The 14,890-nt window shown below is 42.9% G+C and overlaps 1 protein-coding gene across 1 annotated transcript in view; it reads left to right on the top strand.

The window, feature by feature from the left end:
• Abhd12 (abhydrolase domain containing 12, lysophospholipase) overlaps positions 1-14,890 on the top strand; it is a 77,691-nt gene that overhangs the window by 19,599 nt on the left and 43,202 nt on the right. The gene's annotated exons all lie outside the window — the stretch shown is intronic.

Here is a 14,890-nt window from a genome sequence, read left to right as displayed (position 1 = left end):
TGGTTGGGGCACTTGAGTCACAGCACCCCTTCTGGCCTTTTCTGTTTATATGGTGCTAAGGAATTGAACCCAGGGCCTCATGCATACAAGTCAAGCACTCTACCTACCACTGAGCCACCTTCCCAGCCCTGTGCTTCTCTTTGACTATCATGAACTTTTCTTTCTCTCTTCCCTCTCCATTTTCCCTTTCTTCCCTCTCATTCCCTTTCTTCCTGTTGCCCTTAATCGCCTGGATTTGAGCAGTCCTTCTGCCTCAGCTTCCTGAATAGCTGTGACTAGAGGCTCATATCACTATGCCTATAGTGAGATTGTCATGTCATTAGTGCATACTACTTCCATTGAGAAAATGTTCACAAAAATGATTTAACTTGAGCCTGGTATGTTTGCACACACCTGAAATCCTTGGACTCTGGAGGCTGAGGCAGAGGCATTGTGAGTTGGAGGCTAGCCTGGGCTATGAACTGAGGCCCAGTCTTAAAAAATAAATTCACTTTTATTTACTAGTTTGTTTCTGTTATTATTTGGAGTCAGAAGCCTCCAAAAGCAGGGAGTTCATGAAGTAATTTTGACAGAGGTCTTAGTGTTAGCTATAAAAAAATAACTGAGACTGCATAATTTATAAAGGAACAGAAATTTACTTCTCACAGTTCTGGAAGCTGGGAAGACCAAGATCAAGGCATCAGCAGGTTTGGTGTCTGGTGGGAGGTACTTTCAGCTTCCAGGATTTCACCTTGATGCTGTGTTCTCCCGTGACAGACAGTGGGTGGCAAGCTAGCTGAAAGCCGCATGAAGCCTCCTTCATTTTTAAATTTAATTTTTGTCAAATTGTGGGGCTTGCACTCAGGGTCTAGGTGCTAGTCCCTGAGTTCCTATGCCCAAGGCTAGTGCTTTACCACTTAGCTTTATACCACTTAGAGCCACAGCCACTTCCAGTTTTCTAGTGGTTAATTGGAGATAATAGTCTCACGAGGACTTTTCTACCCTGCCTGGCTTTGAACTACAATGCTCAGATCTCAGCCTCTCCTGAGTCGCTAGGATTATAGGTGTGAGCCACTGGCACCAGCTGGTCTCCTTTATAAGAGGCTCCATCTCATTCATGAGGAACAGTTCCCCTGGCCTGATTCTTAAAGGCCACAGCTCTTAATACCATCACCCCTGAGTTTTGAGGGGAACACATTGAAACCATAGCAACAGGTATTCCCAGTTTCAAGTAGCATCAGTCTGCCACATTGGGTAGAATTGTAGTTCTTAGCATTTGTTACCCTCATGAACAAAGTACAATAAGAAGAAAGAAAAATCTTAGCCGGGTCTGTGTAGAATATGAGGTGAGATGAAAGTAGCAGCTCCTACATTGTCAAACACTGTAGTCTCTGCACTGTCTGTACTGGGCCAACAAAACCAGAAACCCAGACAGATGCAAAGCTATGTTGTTACATTGGCTAGAAGTTTATCTTCTTGCCAATAACTAAAACTTCTTCCACAAGCAGAAGGGAGAATAAAAGGATGAAGAGCCCCTGTCAGCTCTCTACCTGCTGTGGCATGTGTGCTCTGGAGCAAACTTTGTCTCAAAGCCAGGCCCTCCTTAGACATCAAGCTGGGCAGCAAGTGGAGCTGCAGGTGTGAAAGGAGGGAGCCCCAGAGTACTAATTCTGAGGGGGTGAGAATCCAAAGTGTTGGGTATATTCTCACTTTCTGGACCTGAAGAAAGGACACTGGAGATGATATAAAGGTAACTTTATGTCATGGCTGAATCCTGAGTCAAAATGGCCGCCTTTCTAAACAGTTAAAAGCATGACAACACTAGTTCTCATTATCCAAAACATTTTACTAGTTCTTGAAATTAAAAAAAAAAAATCCAAGAACTAATTATTTTTGGGGATGTCAGGAAAGATAGCTTTGGAAGAACCACCCCTGAAGAGGAATGACTAGGCTTAAAAGAAAGCAATCAAAATGGTTACTGGTTATAACCAGCTCTTCTTGGGTTTTGCTCTGTGTGTGTGTGTGTGTGTTGTTTTTTGTTTTGACAGTACTAGAATTTGAAGTCAAGACCTTGTGCTTGCTAGCTCTTCTTGGGTTTTGCTGTGTGTGTGTGTGTGTGTGTGTGTGTGTGTGTGTGTGTGTGTGTTTTGTTTTTTGTTTTGACTGTACTGGAATTTGAAATCAAGACCTTGTGCTTGATAGGTAGGCCACTTTACCAATTGAATTCTACTTTCCCCTTTCCCTTTCTTTCCCTTCCCAATGCCTTTCCCCTCTCCCTTCCCTACCCCTTCTCTTTGTGCTCTTACTAAGGCTTAAACTGAGGACCTCGTACTCTTCTTTGGCTTTTTCTGCGCAGGGTTGGCACTCTCCCACTTTAGGTTTTTTGCTGGTTAATTGGAGGGACTTACCTGCCTGGGCTGGCTTTGGACCTTAATTGTTGTGATTACAGGCATGAGCCAACTGGCATAATTCTTTTTTTTTCCAATAAGGTTTTCACTTAGACCAGCCAGCCAACCTCTTATTCTTATTGATACCTCCCACCATCTAACTGGGATTACAGTTATTTGCAATGATGCCCATGTAACCGAACTATGATGATGCATTTATTTCTGTCTCTTGAGTAGCTGGGATTGCTGGTATGTAGTGCTAAATCCAGCTGTCGGAGTACTGACGTATCTCCCCACGCAGCCCTGTTGTTGATGTCAGGTTGAAACTAGGCTATAAAAGGTTGATCACAGGGGCTGAGATACAGTGCCCAGGCCCAGAGTTTAGGCCCCATGACTGGACCCCCCCAAAAAAAAAAAAAAACAAAAAGGTTGATCACAGTGAAAATCTAATGTATAGCTGCCACTTAGAAACAGTAGCTTAAAAAAAAGAAAAAAAAAGAAACAGTAGCTTCATGCAATTTAATGCATGCATTTCCCAACGGGATAGGAAGGGATATAGTCTTGCCTTGGGAACCAATGTGCAAAACCATGACTACTACTCAGATGTTTCAGTTTGTGGTGTCTTGAGAGTAAAGAAGATGTTTGCTAAGCTTTTAAGGTACCCATCTTCCTAATTAGCTGATCTCTTTGTGCTTCCTGAAGTCCCTCAGGGCAGGAGTGGGATGAAGAATGGTAAAGGTAGAACAATTAAAAGGAAGTGAGAAGGAGGAAAGAGCCAGTAGAAGAAAGCCCAGTGAAGATCTATGAAGTGCTCTTTTTTTTTTTTTAAGACTATTAGTGGAGCCTGAGCGCAGAGCTTCTTGCTCAAGGACTGTACTCTTAACATTTGAGCCACACCTCTACTTCTGGCTTTTTGCAGGTTAATTGGAGTTAAGACTCACTCAGCTTTGGACCTTGATCCTTAGAGCTCAGCTGCCTAAGTAGCGAATACTGCAGGCATGTGTCATTGGCACCTGACCTTAAGCTCTTTATATATGTGACTGTATTTGGTTCTTGTGTGTGTATGTGTGTATATGTCTATGTGTGTATACGCATGCACGCGTGCTGGTCCTGGGTGCTGTCACTAAGCTATTTTTGCTCAAAGCTAGTGCTCTACCACTTGAGTCACATCTCTAGTTCTGGCTTTTTTGCTGGTTAATTGAAGATGAGTCTATGGACTTTCCTGCCTAGACAGGCTTCAAATTACAATCCTCAGATCTCAGCCTCCTGAGTAGCTAGGATTACAGACATGAGCCAACAGTGCTCAGTTCTCTAGTTCTACTTTTTGCTGATTATTTTAGAGTTGGAGTCTCATGGACTTTTCTGTCTGGGTTGGCCTTGAACTGCAATCCTCGGGATCTTATTTTTCTGTGTAGCTACAAACAGTGGGCCCAGGCCACGTTCCTCCTAAGTAGCTGGGATTATAGCTATTAACCTCTATGCCCAGCTGACTTTGAACCTCAGTCCTCCTGATCTCTGCCTCTTGAGTAGCTAGGATTACAAGCATTCTTGCCTGCTACTTTTAATCTTATCAAAGTTAGCAGGCAAGAGGTAAGCATAAGCTGTGCATGCTGTGGGAAGGCAAGGAAAGCTTCAAGGATGCACTGCTATGCCTTAGCAAGCATTGAGGTGTATGAGAAATACGATGTTTATAGGCATTGATGGCCTTGAGCAGTGAATGTATCCAGGGGCCACTATAATCAAATTAAGTATGAGTTTCTGCACACACTATGTGTTGGTCAGCTTTGTGTTACTATTACAAATACTTCAGATGATCAACTGATAGAAAAAAGGTTTATTTTGGCTCACAGTTTTGGAGGTTCCTGTCTGATTGCTTGGCTCCATTGCATATCATGGTGAGGAGTATATGGCAGAAAAGAACACAGTGATCTTCAAGGTCTTCAAGAGCATGACCCCAATGACCTCCCATTAGACCCTAGTTGTAAAGGCCCCCTCCCCATGATGCAATGGACTGGGGACTAAACCTTCATGCATGGATCTTCATTCAAACCATCGTAGGTCACATGTACTTTTTTAAAAAAAATATGTATTTTTTTTTTTAAACATTTGTTGGTGTTGTTGGTAGTGGGGCCTGAACTCAGGGCCTGGGTGCTGTCCTTGAGCTCTTTTGCTCAAAACTAGCTACTACTTTGAACCGTAGCTCTGCTTCCAGTTACTGGTGGTTATTTCGAGATAAGATTTTCACAGACTTTCCTGCCTGGGCTGGCTTTGAATCCTGATCCTCAGATCTCAGCCTCCTGAGTAGCTGCTAAGATTATAGGCATGAGCTACCAGCACCCAGCTACATTTATTTCTTTGTTTTTTGTTGTTTTTTTTTTTTTTTGGTCTGGTCATGGGGCCTGAACTCTGGGCCTGGGCACTGTCCCTGAGCTCTTCAGCTCAAGGCAAGTGCTCTATCACTTGAGCCACAGCGCCACTTCCGAACTTTTTTTCTGCTTATGTGGTGCTGAGGAATTGAACCCAGGGCCTCATGCATGCAAGGCAAGCATTCTACCACTGAGCCACCTTCCCAGCCCTATATTTATTTAAAAACATAAAGAACCTGGGGCTAGGAACATGGCTTAGTGGTAGTGTGCTTGCCTAGCATGCATGAAACCTTGGGTTCGATTCCTCAGTAACCACATAAACAGAAGAAAAAAAAAACAGTAGAGCTGTGGCTGAAGTGGTAGAGTACCAGCCTTGAGCACAGAGAGGCTCAGGGATAGAGCCTAGGCCCTGAGTTCAGGTTCCAGGACCAGCAAAAAAAAAAAAGAAAAAAGAAAGACAGAAAAAAGAAAATAAAGAACCTGGAAGCTTAGGCTTTCAGGATGGGATGGGGGGGGGGGGGCGGGCATTTAGAACTAAAAATAATGGGTTGGGAAGGTGGCTCAGTGGTAGAGTGCTTGCCTTGCATGCATGAGGCCCTGGGTTTGATTCCTCAGCACTACATAAACAGAAAAAGCCAGAAGTGGTGCTGTGGCTCAAGTGGTAGAGCGCTAGCCTTGAGCTGAAGAGCTCAGGGACAGTGGCTAGGCCCAGAGTTCAGGCCCATGACCGACCAAAAAAAAAAACAACTAAAAATAATGCTTTGTTAACAAAAACAACATAGCACTTTTTTTTTCTAAGAACTTTTTTTCTAATGCAAAGTGTATTTCTTGGTTTCAACAGAAAATATTAAAGGGGATTTGGAAAGATTGATATGACAACATAAAATAGATTAAATAAGAATCAGACAAAGATAAACTTAGGGGGCTGGAAAGTTGTCTCAGTGGTAGAGTGCTTGCCTCGCATGCATGAGGCCCTGGGTTCAATTCCTCAGTACCACATGAGCAGAAAAAGCCAGAAGTAGTGCTGTAAGAACTGAGGGATAGCACCCAGGCCCAGAGTTCAGGTCCCATAACCATCAAAAATATATAAATAAATAACTAATAAACTTAGGAAAATTTAATGGAATAGCCTAATTCTTCTCTCTCTCTTTTTTGGTCGGTATAGGGGCTTGAACTCTGGGCTTGGGCACTGTCCTTGCGCTCTTCAGCTCAAGGTGAGCGCTCTATCACTTGAGCCACAACGCCACTTCTGGTTTTCTAGTAGTTTGTTGGAGATAAGAGTCTCACGGACTTTCCTGCACGGGCTGGCTTTGAACTGCAATCCTCAGATGTCAGCCTCCTGAGTATCTAGGATTACAGGCGTGAGCCCCTGGGCCCCGGCTTAATTCTTCTCTTTTAATCATTGAAAATAATAAAATACTTCAGAATTTATTAAAGATTTTTACATTAAGTACTGAAAAGTAGTGCTGCTAGAAAAATTGCAAAGTTTCTAACATGATATAATCAAGTTTCTGATATGATATAATCAAGCAAGATTTTGAAGAGAGAACCCAATAGAATAAAATAACCATCAAAAATTATTTTAAAAATTATTTAAAGCAAAATAGGGCAAACATTTTACATAGAGCTGCTTGTTAAAAAAAAATTTATGGGGCTGGGAAGGTGGCTCAGTGGTAGAGCGCTTGCCTTGCATGCCAGAGGCCCTGGGTTCGATTCCTCAGCACCACATAAGCAAAAAAATAAAAAATTAAAAAATAAAAAAAAATTTATTATAGGCTGGGAAGGTGGCTCAGTGGTAGAGCGCTTGCCTTGCATGCATGAGGCCCTGGGTTCGATTCCTCAGCACCACATAAGCAAAAAGAAAAAAGCCAGAAGTGGCATGGTGGCTCAAGTGGTAGAGCGCTAGCCTTGAGCTGAAGAGCTGAGGGACAGCGCCCAGGCCCAGAGTTCAGGCCCCATGACTGACAAAAAAAAAAATTATTTAAGTAGTTGTACAAAGAAGTTCCCATTCTACAAAACAGTATTACATAGAGCTTCTTTAAGGAGCAGATTTTTCTAGTGTGAGTTGTATAATGACTCCTCCATTTTATAAGCACTGTGCATCACAACTACTTTGGGCTGAAGATACTCATTGGTGTACACCTCCATTGTTCCAAGCCTTGCCCTTGTGAAGAGAGAGCTAATCTTGCCATCTGGGGGAAAATGACTTGTGACTCTTGTGTGATCCTCTATGCCCTTTGCCCCCTTTGTAGCAATGTGGAGATGATGACACCACAGAATGATGGCCCAGCTGCACAGCCGAATCTTGAATGACTGTGGTTAAGTAGAACCCTGTGCTAGACATGTAGCAAGAGCAAGAACTAAATGATAACTCTTCATATCATTTAGATTGATGACTCTTTGTGACTATAACATAGCCTGGTCATACTAATTCAATCCCAGGAAAAATGATATAGCCTGAAGCACCAGAAATCTGTCTTCCCACCTAGACAATAATTGCACTGGCAGAAACTATCTGTTATAACTTTGAATTCTGGTGTGTATTGAAGGCTTGCAACATGGATTTATATGATTAATTTTAGCCCATAACCCATTAACAACTACCTATTCCCTAATCTTGGTCCTTAGCAGGTGTCTGTTTAACATTTCAGGGAACAGTCTGCTACACTACTTCCAAGAGGAAGAGTAGGCAAATTGTACCTTCTCTGCCAAATATCACGGCTCTGTGCTATGATTACTGATTGCTGCTTCTGTACACAGAGGTACAGAGAATGTAGCAAGTCTCATCTATCCTCCCCCAGCTGAAATTAAAGGGTTAAGGGCCCTTTGCCTTCATCTTTGTCTTTTCTTCTCTTACAAGCCAAAAATTTAAGAGTACTACATTCAAAAGCAGCTGCATATATGGGGAAAATTAGAAAGTGACTATGCTTGCCCAGTGAAGGTCTTGGGCTCAAAAAGGGCTTTAGGAAACTTTAGATTTTATACCCCAAGGTGATTCTTGGTACAGGGACTGACTACTGAAATAAGTAAAAATAATAAATAATAAAAATTGCCTCCTTCAACACACCCTGGAGAAAGAAACGAGATGAATTCCAGAGTTACCATACTAATAGATTCCGTGTTCAGTTTTTAACAGCAACAAAAACTTATAAGGCACGTAGAAAAAAGCCAGTGAAATAATTACTTTAAATGTAAATGGGTAAACTTGCTAATCAGGAGATTTAAAAGTTCAAATAAAACAAGGCATAAGTCCCATGAGGCACAGATAGCTCACACAGATAGCTATTTATAGTGGAGGCTGAGAATGGGAGGATTGTGGTTAGAGTCCTGAGTTCAAACCCCAGGACTGAAAAATGAAAAACCCCATGATTCAGACTACAGATATGTTCAGCAAGTGAGTACTTGGATATCATGGACAGGCCCTAGCACAAAACAAAATACCAGCTGGGTGCCAGTGGCTTACACCTGTAATCCTAGCTACTAAGGAGGCAGAGACTTGAGGATTATGGTTTGAAGCCAGCCTGGGTGGGAAAGTCTGTGAGACTTATCTCTAATAAGTTTATTCAGGAAAGACAGAAGTGGAGCTGTGGCTTGAGTGGTAGAGCACTAGCCTTGAGCACAGAATGGTGGTTCAAAGCCAGCGGTAGCCATAATAGCAGTAGCCATAGCTGAGGCCCTGAGGACAGGCCTGGGAGACTTTGGAATTAGTGCTACAAGTGGGGAAGTACTTGGTCTGTGTGGGAAACTGAAAGAGCCGGACAGGCAATGTGGGGAGGATACAGCTGTGTGGGTCACAAGGGGACAGGTTTCAGATGCTCTTAGGGTTATAAGGGCCATTGGTGTTGCCAGATTTATGTTAGCTGTGTAGCAGAGAATATGGGTTGGGGAAGATAATGTGAGACATGTGATTCTGTTTTAGCAGATCTTTTCAGGAGGCCAGAGTTACTAGTCTCCAAAGTGAGATACCTTAGACCATCTGCTTATTGCCTGCCACCACTGAGGCCCAAGCCAGCAAGCCTCCAGCTTTTTACACACTTCCCCCATCTTGTGGATACAGAGTTTTCTGCCCATGTTTCTTTAGCCAAAGTAAGTTACTTAGCTAGTCTTGACGGTCGAGGAAGAGGGGAAGTACAGGAAGTACTATCCTGCCTTGAGACAGGAACAATTCAGGCAGAAATTCTCCAGGCAGTTCTGCTGATGCTCAGGTCATTAGCAGACAGAACAACTTTGACATAGCTCAGAACACCATGCTTTCCTCAGTTTGACTGAGGGCATGCCCTTGGGACTTTTAACAGAAAACATTTTGATAGAACTGTCCTCAAACAGGGTGGCAGGAGAGCCTTGCTGCTTCTATCTGCTGCCTCCCTTGTAAGTAATCCTACTGGAGTGATTGCCACAGCTTCAAGCTACTGCTTTTAAGCACTCACTAATGCAGTTAAAGAACAATTATGGTGTAAGATACCAGAGCAAGAAAATTGAGAGCTCAGTTGATGATTTGTTCTAGAAAAGAGACACAAACTCTCCCCAGCCTCTGGCTAGGCCTTTTCTGCTCAGTGTTCACTGATGGCTTCTGCTAAGCATTTCATCCACCTACATCATTTAGTAAGCACAACAGTCCCTTAGGCTAGGTAGATGCTGTTGTTGCTGGGGAGTGGCCCCAGGAGACTGTCACTGCCTGAGGGGCTCCATCTTTCAGTTCCAAACTGTACTTTTAAGCTGTTATTCCAAACTGTTGGGAAAAGAAAAATCACTGTCACAATGTGACTATTGGAAAGCCAGCAGGCATTCCTGTTCAGCTGCACTTAGCTCAGCCAGGCCCCACAGGTCCTCTAGGTTCTCCCTAGCTTTTTATGGTCTTCCTCATCTGTTGGATACTCCTGGAGGGGGGCCTGTGCAGGTGGGTGAAATGTCTGGTCCTAATACTGGGAAAGTAAGTATGTCGGACTTGTAGCAGGGCAGATGAAGTGAACCAGTTCAGATCACATGTCCCAGGAAAGAGAAGACAGTGGGAGTGCAAAGGCAGCACTTGGAAAAGCCAGAATTGCCTTTCAGAATTAGACTAGAAACTTAACAGTTAACTGGCTGGATTGGTAGGGGACTAATAAGCATGAATGTTTATTGATTTATGAAAACTTAATGGGAGTCTGAGGATCCCACACAAAGTGAAACCCAAGATCCATAGGAGTTATCATGGCCTAACTCTCATGTCAGTTTCCCCATTTCATTTTACAGATATTATTTAACAGAAAGGCATACTTTCTCTCCTTTTTTCAACTCCAAGTACAGAAACTGTCTTGATGAAAACAAGCCCTACTACTCACTAAAGGTTCCATAGCACAGATGGTCCTTTGAGATCCTGTGGTCTGTCAACTGGCTTTTCTCTCAGGAAAGGACTGAGCCTATCACTGCTTATTTTGCCCCTATGTCAGAGCTCAAAATAGTCAAAAGAGAGTCAGCTTCCTGCGATACAAATGACTGCTCCTATTTGATAATAAGCAGTGAAACACTTTGGTAAAAAAAAAAAATGCCAGGCAACAGTGGCTCACACCTGTAATCCTCGCTACTCAGGGGGCTGAGATCTGAGGATCACAGTTCAAAGCCAGCCTGGACAGGTAAGTCCATGAGACTCTTATCTCCAACAAACCATAGAAAACTGGAAGTGGCGCTATGGCTCAAGTGGTAGAGCGCTTGCCTTGAGCTGAAGAGCACAGAAATTCTGTCCAAGCCCAGAGTTCAAGCCCCATGACCGACAAAAAAACACCTTGAAATTTGCTCAAAGGAAATGTCATTCCCCAACAGCAAATGGTTTTATTTTTCTTTATTGTGATTAAGTGATTACATAATTTCACAATATTGTGGGATAGTGATGCTTAAACACATTCTAACTTTCATGGGACAAATTGTCTATCATGGTCTATAAAATTTATGAGTTCTATGACCTTTGACAATACAGTTATTTCTTCCACATTGGGTGATATGTACATTTCTTTCCTTTTGCATAACATCAGCTGTTCCCTCTTTCCCACTTGTTCCCTCCCTCCCATTGTTGCCATTGAGTTGCTTAGTTCATTTGAAGCAATGTCCAGTGCAGCTGATGGGTCCACACATGGTTTTAATGATAACTATCCAACTGGAAGCTTTTCTGGCTTGTGTGGAGACACAGCATTTCTCCCTAATTAGAATGAGCTCAGTTTATCACCTTTCAGATTGAGGACAGGGGATCTCATACAAGAATTGTCACTTGGGCTGGGAAGGTAGCTCAGTGGTAGTGCGCTTGCCTTGCATGCATGAGGCCCTGGGTTCGATTCCTCAGCAACACATAAGCAAAAAGAAAAAAGCCGGAAGTGGCGCTGTGGCTCAAGTGGTAGAGCGCTAGCCTTGAGCTGAAGAGCTGAGGGACAGCACCCAGGCCCAGAGTTCAGGCCCCACGACCGGACCCCTCCCCCGCCCCCAAAAGAAAATTGTCACTTGTTTTCTGCCTGTTTCATCCCCTCTCCTTCACATCAGCCAGTGCTGGAAATGACCCCAGAGCTTCACACATGCCGACCAATACCCCTTTAGACTCCCAAGCTCCTTCCTGTTCCCTTTGGGTACAAGTGGAATGAAAGTGCTTCAGTGCTAGTGTTGAAGGACTGAAGGTTGCAGAGATATAGAAAGGTTGCACTTCATGGCATCAGCAAATTCTGTTCATAGGAAGTCAGAACATTACCTGGCTTAACAGAGGCGGTGCCAGCTTTGATGTAAGAATAGGGCCTTTTAGTAGTGATTGTAGTGTTGGTACAACACTTGAGGATTCTGTTGGTGTTTGTTGTTACAAACAGTTCAGATCTCCTTGAAATAACGGAATGTCTCCTTTGTTGAGAGCAGTTTAGTTATGTTGAATATCTCTTTAGGAGATGAAGAAGGAGAAGAGACAGAAAGAGAAAACAGGTAAGAGAAGGGACCAAGGTATTAAGACAAGTTTCAACTTCTGTACTACTGAAGGAAGGCCAAGGGAGGCCAGTGAAGGCCATCCAAAGCTGGGAACACCAGACAAGGTTTGTTTGTGTTTGTTTTTCCTTTTAAAATATAATTTATTATTGAGGTGTTGGTCGGAGCAGTTACCATTTCATAAGTTAGGTAATAAGTACATTTCTTTTTTTTTTTGGACAATGTCACCCCTTCCTTCACTTTCCCTCAATTTCCCCTTCCGATCCTTGCCCACAAGTTACATAAGTCCTCTTCCACAAAGTGTATACTGAATCGCATGATTGCGCTTGTTCACCCTTCCTCCCTCTCTTTCTCCACCCCTTCCCTTTGCCTCCCTAAAAGAAAAAAAAGAAAAAACAGTCACTACCACCATCAACAACAACAAAAGAAGAAATTACTTTTTTTCTAACAATTAACCAATCCTGTCTTGCCTAAGATTTTGCCTACTATTTGGCTTTCTGGATTTCTACTGATGTCACCTTACTTCCTAGTCTGTGTAAATGCTCACTGTGTTCTCATTCTGGATGTCAGGAAAGGTGAGTAATGTTCTGTTCCTGCTCCACTGTGTCTTCTGCGAAAGCCTCACCTTTCATCTGTGACTTGGACACATGGCTTATGTACAGTGACATTTTAGGCTAGAAGGTGTGGGGCCTGGCAACCAATGCTGCAAAAACCAGAATGCTTACAAACAAGCAGACACAAATGGGAAAGACACTGCTGAGGCCAGTTGACTGGCCTCCTTGGCCCAGGATCTCCTAGATCTTCTTGGCTTCTCTTCTGCTTCAGGGTTGGCATGCATTCCTATGTCCTACTTTTTTTTCTGTCCCTACACCTGTGTACTGTCACTGCAAGAACAAGGCTTAAAGGACAGATTGTGGTTTCTACTTACTGCTTCATGTGATTTCTTGTTACATTCACTTCTTTGACTCCAGGACAGAGATTCGTGTGTGTGTGTGTGTGTGTGTGTGTGTGTGTGTATGTGTGTGTGTGTGTGTGTGTGTGTGTGTGTGTGTGTGTGCGCGCGCGTGCGCGTACGTATGTATACACACACATTGGGGCTTAAACCCAGGATCTTGTGCTCTCATTTGACTTTTTCTGTTCAAGGTTGGAGCTCTACCATGTGAACCAAACCTTTATTTCTGGCTTTTTGGTGGTTAAAGATAAGCATCTGTGGGTTTTGTTTGGCCCTGGCTGGAGGACAGAATTTTCTACATTTTATTTGCTCATAAAAATAGATTATATCTGTGTGTGTGTATCTCTTTGTCTGTCGGTGTCTTTGTGTGTCCCTGTACCTGAGGATTGAGCCAAAGGTCTTGTACATGCTAGGCAGGAACTCTGCCACTGAGCTATATCCCAGATCTTAAAATAAGAACATTAAAGGTATGGGGTGTCCTGACAGTCTGAAATGCAGGTTGTAGTGGGCAGTCACTCTTTGATGAATTGAGTGCATACCACATGTGATATTAACTTGTCTCAGGGGAGACTGTGGGTAGGTCATTAAGTTGAGGTAGACAGTGAGTCACAAGATAATGCAGAACATCACTGGCCAAGCAGATTGTGTTCTCCAGTCCCAGACCAATTTCACAATTTGGCAAGATCTCAGCAAGAGTTTAGGGCTGTTTACCAGAGATAGAAACCATTCTCCAGCTCAGTCTGGCATGTAGGGAATATGAATGGGATGGGCCTTGATCTGCCTGTATTTTTCCTCCTGGAGTTTTTGTGTCGCATAGATGGAGCATGAAATTACTATACCTGTAAACACATCTTGAGAGAATTATCTTTTGGAACACCTAGAGAGTAAAGTTCTATATTCTGCTAGTAGACTTGTTTGTTCTTTAACTTACCCCTTTGGGTCCTTTATTCTCATCTCCATGTACTTGTTCATACTTTGGGAGTTAAAGGTACATCAGACATGGTGTCTGTTTGCCAAGGAAAAAGCGAGGCATTACCCTTCAGCTCTAGAATTTGGCAACGTACTAAAGAATCATATTTCTGATTTTTTGGTTATTGTTTTGGTATTTGAGAATATTAAAGACAAACTTAGTTCCTCCTATTATATGCTCGTAACACACACACTCTCTCTCTCTTTCTCTCTCTCTCTCATTCTCTTTTTAATTGGTTGTGGGGCCTGAACTCTGGGCCTGGGCGCTGTCCCTCAGCTCTTCAGCTCAAGGCTAGCATTCTGCCACTTGAGCCACAGTACCACTTCTGGCTTTTTCTGCTTATGTGGTGCTGAGGAATTGAGCCTAGGGCCTCATGCATCCCAGGCAAGCACTCTACCACTGAGCCACTTTCCCAGCCCTCACAACAAATTTTGAGACACTAAAATGGATGGATTACTTCAGTTTCTCTTCAGATACTATAAATCTTCAGTATTTTTTAATAAAAATGCCTGGAGATTCCTCCAACCTGAAAGAAAAAATTTTTTTGGTTGATACTAACCAGATGTCTTTCAATTCAAAGTGCCGTTCCCACAAGACTATCCCCACTTTAAACCACTTGCAAGTCCAGGTCTTTGGGAACTTCTGATTGACTAGATACAAATTGGGGTTCATATGACTCCTGTTTTAGATTCCATTAGTCTACTAGTACAGCTCCTAGAACTAAGGGAAAATATTACTAGTTTATTATAGAGAATTGTTTGTTTTGTGGAGCTGGGAATGGAATCCAGGACTTCAACATACTAGACAAATGCTCTTCCACTGAGCTACATTCCCAGCCCTATTACAAAAGATTTTTAGTTAGTTTTTTTTTTTCTTTTGGGTCCAGTCATGGGGCCTGAACTCTGGGCCTGAGCGCTGTCCCTCAGCTCTTCAGCTCAAGCCTAGCACTCTACCACTTGAGCCACTTCTGGCTTTTTTCTTTTTGCTTAAGTGGTGCTGAGGACCCTGTCAAATAACTTACATTCTTGCATTGTCCTCATTACTCTGCTTATTCGCCCTTTCTTCCCCTATAACCTTGGCAATCACTAATCCTTACTATCTCCATAGTTCTGCCTTTTCCAGAATGTTGTCTAATTGGAATCAAACAGTATGTAGCCTTTTCAGATTGACTTCTTTCATTTGGAAATGTGCATTTAAAGTTCTTCCATGTTTTCTCTTGGATTGATAGCTAATTAACCTTTAGTACTAAATAATCTCATGAGAATATTATTTGGATAAGAATACCCCAGCATACCATCCACCTACT

Source organism: Dipodomys spectabilis, unplaced genomic scaffold (assembly GCF_019054845.1).
Source record: "Dipodomys spectabilis isolate Male_0828 unplaced genomic scaffold, ASM1905484v1 ptg000365l, whole genome shotgun sequence".
Lineage (NCBI taxonomy): Eukaryota > Metazoa > Chordata > Mammalia > Rodentia > Heteromyidae > Dipodomys > Dipodomys spectabilis.
This window is presented reverse-complemented; position numbering and strand designations above follow the sequence as displayed.